The 2,955-nt window shown below is 43.6% G+C and overlaps 1 pseudogene; it reads right to left on the reverse strand.

Annotated features, from left to right (window-relative positions):
- Window positions 1-823: 823 nt before the first annotated feature.
- Window positions 824-2,670, reverse strand: LOC101561325 (annotated as a pseudogene).
- Window positions 2,671-2,955: the final 285 nt, after the last annotated feature.

Below are 2,955 nucleotides of genomic sequence, written 5' to 3' on the forward strand. Positions count from 1 at the left end.
ATGACTGTTGGACTTTGTCAAAAGCTTTTTTATGCATCTATTGAGATGATCATTTGAATTTTGTCTTGGCTCTGTTGATGTGGTATATTATATTTATGACTTTGCCTATTTTAAACCATCCCTGCATTTCTGGAATGAATTCCTTGGTTGTGATGTATAATCTTGATAATTTGCTGCATTCTGTTTACAAGTATTTTATTGAGGAATTTTACATTTATGTTCATTCAGATTTGTCTATAGTTCTCTTTTTGGTTGTGTTCTTCTGCAGTTTTGGTATCAGAGTAATATTTGCCCCCTGATTGAGTTTGGAAGAGTTGCTTTCCTTTCAGTTTCATTGAAGAGATTGAGAAGAATTGGTATTAGTTTCACTCTAAATTTCTTATAGAATTCAGCTGTGAATCCGTCAGGACCTGGGCTTTTCCTTGTTGTTACGGGTTTTTTTAATTACATTTTTAATTTCATTGATTGATATTAGGTTATTCAGTATTTTTATATGTTCTTCATCCAAGTTTGTTAGTTCTTATGTATCTAGGAATCTGTTCATTTCTTCTGTATTTTTCATCCTATAAGAGTAAATATTTTGGAAATAAGTATTGATAATCTTCTGAATTTCTATAGGGTCTATAGTGATTTCACTCTTTTCATTGCTCATTATATAAATTTGAATTTTTTCTTTACTTTTTAAAATGAGGTTGGCTGAGGTTTATCAATTTTATTTATTCTTACAAAGGACCAGACCAACTCTTTGATTCATTAAATCTTTGTATTGTTCTCTTCATCTCCTTTGCTTTTTTTTTTGTTTTGTTTTGTTTTTTTGTTTAAAGGCTTAAAGAGATCACTTTAATGAATACAAAAGCCTGTGGAACAGTATTCCTACAATTACACAGCTCTGAACAAGTGATCCCACAGTTACCAAACAGCTATTTTTAACACAGCACAGAGTGGCAGAAAAGGGTGTAACAATAAATAACTGTCACTGCACCGCAAGACGCCCATCCACTTAATCAAGTAGTGGGTCTCGCTACTGCATCTTGCTCTAAAATTCTCTTCACTCTTCAGATTCTCCAGGCTTATAGATATCGTCAATCTTCAAAATCATTCTAACCATTTGTGTAGCGAGAGAGATCTGTTGCTTTTTGCCAATCAAGGTTTCTATGACATGTTGCTTCATGTGGTTTGTGCCCTTGTGCAGACAGTCGATGCCGAGCGCGGGGTTGGCCTCCTTCACCTGCCGGGCGCAGACCTCGGTCATGGTCTGGATGGGGTTCATGCCACTGTTCTCAGCCAGGGCCATGGAGATGACCTCGAGTGCATCTGCGAATGCGCGCATGGCGTACTGCTCCAAGGTCGGACACTTGCCTGCCTCCTGACTCACGGCCAGTGCACAGGATATTTCTGCAGCGCCTCCACCATACACCACGCGGTTGTCCCGGATGAGGTTTCGGATAACACACAATGTGTCGTGAAGGGATCGTTTTGCTTCCTCGATGATCATCTTATTCCCTCCCCTGATGAAAATGGTGACGACTCTGGAGTTCCTGCACTGCTTGATGACCAGCATCCTGTCCTTCGTGGTACCAAACGAGATTTCCTGCACCAGCCCGGCAAAACCCAGCTTCTCTGTGGTGAGCTCGGAGAACCGAGGGACAATCCGGCCTCCTGTGGCGATGGCAATCAGCTCAATCTCGGGGCCTCCCACCCAGCGAACTGCAGGCAGGCTGTTCTGAAGAAGTAGATGATTTGCTTCATCGTCAAAGCCCCACTGGCAAATAGCGAGGTTAGCACAGTGTTTTTAATCTGCTGGATCATCTCTTGAAACTTCTCCTTCTCGTACTTCTGAAGGGCTTTGTAGTCCTCCACTGAGGTCACATCCAGCTTGTGCTTTGTCTTTGGCTTAGGTGGTTCGAACGGACACGTGAGAATGGCGATCTTGGCATTCTCCACTTTCTTGGGCATCTGCAGGTGACTGAAATCCTTATCCACGATCACGCCCTTGATCAGCTTGGTGTCCTCCAGCCTCCCGCCCACTTTGCCTTCCACTTTGATGAGCTCGAAGTCCACATCTCTTTGCGCCATGTTGGCCACAGTGAGCACCGCGTTCACAGCGATCTCGGCCATTTGTCGGTGGCAGCTGTTAACCACTTTGGAGCCCAGCGTGGTTTTGGCCATCTGAATGAGGGGTTCAGTTTCCTTTATGTCCACAAAGACACTGGCGCTGATCTTGTCCAGGTGCTCAATGGCAATGCGGGCAGCCTGCTCATAGCCGTCGGCGATTCTGATGGGGTGAATGCCCCGGTTGAGCAACTGCTCGGCTTCTTCCAGTAAGGCACCAGCCAGGACAACCACGCCTATAGTCCCATCTCCAATTTCATCATCCTGGGACTTGGACAGCTCAACCATCAACTTGGCAATCTGATGGTCAACATCCATCATGCTTAAAATGGTGGCTCCATCATTGGTCACAGTCACATCGCCGTCCTTGTCTACCATCATCTTATCCAGGCTATTTGGTCCAAGTGATGTTCTCATTGTATTTGCTACAGCCTTGGCTGCCATTATATGTGACTTGGGGGCCTCGAGTCCCATAAGTCGAGTCTTGCATTCCTGGACCTTGATAATGAGCAAAGGGCACCCATATTCGTCGAAGGCAAGGGTCCCTACCGACGTCATGGTGTAGCCGCAAGACTTACTTTCCTGCACACCGGCGGCGACCACTCCCGAACTCCATCTCCTTTGCTTTTACTTCTGCTCTGATATTTATAATTTCTTGTATTATTTGGACGTTGGGCTTGACACTCTTCATTTTCAAAAGTTTGAGATGCCACATAGGATTGTTCTTTTGGGCTCATTCTGTTTTATTTTTTTTTTTATTTTTTTTTCTACAGTTTTATTGATAAACATATAGCAATGAGACAGTTTCAAATCAAATCGGAAGTACAGTTTCAACAAATAACA

The sequence above is a fragment of the Octodon degus genome, unplaced genomic scaffold (assembly GCF_000260255.1).
Source record: "Octodon degus isolate 3935 unplaced genomic scaffold, OctDeg1.0 scaffold00014, whole genome shotgun sequence".
Lineage (NCBI taxonomy): Eukaryota > Metazoa > Chordata > Mammalia > Rodentia > Octodontidae > Octodon > Octodon degus.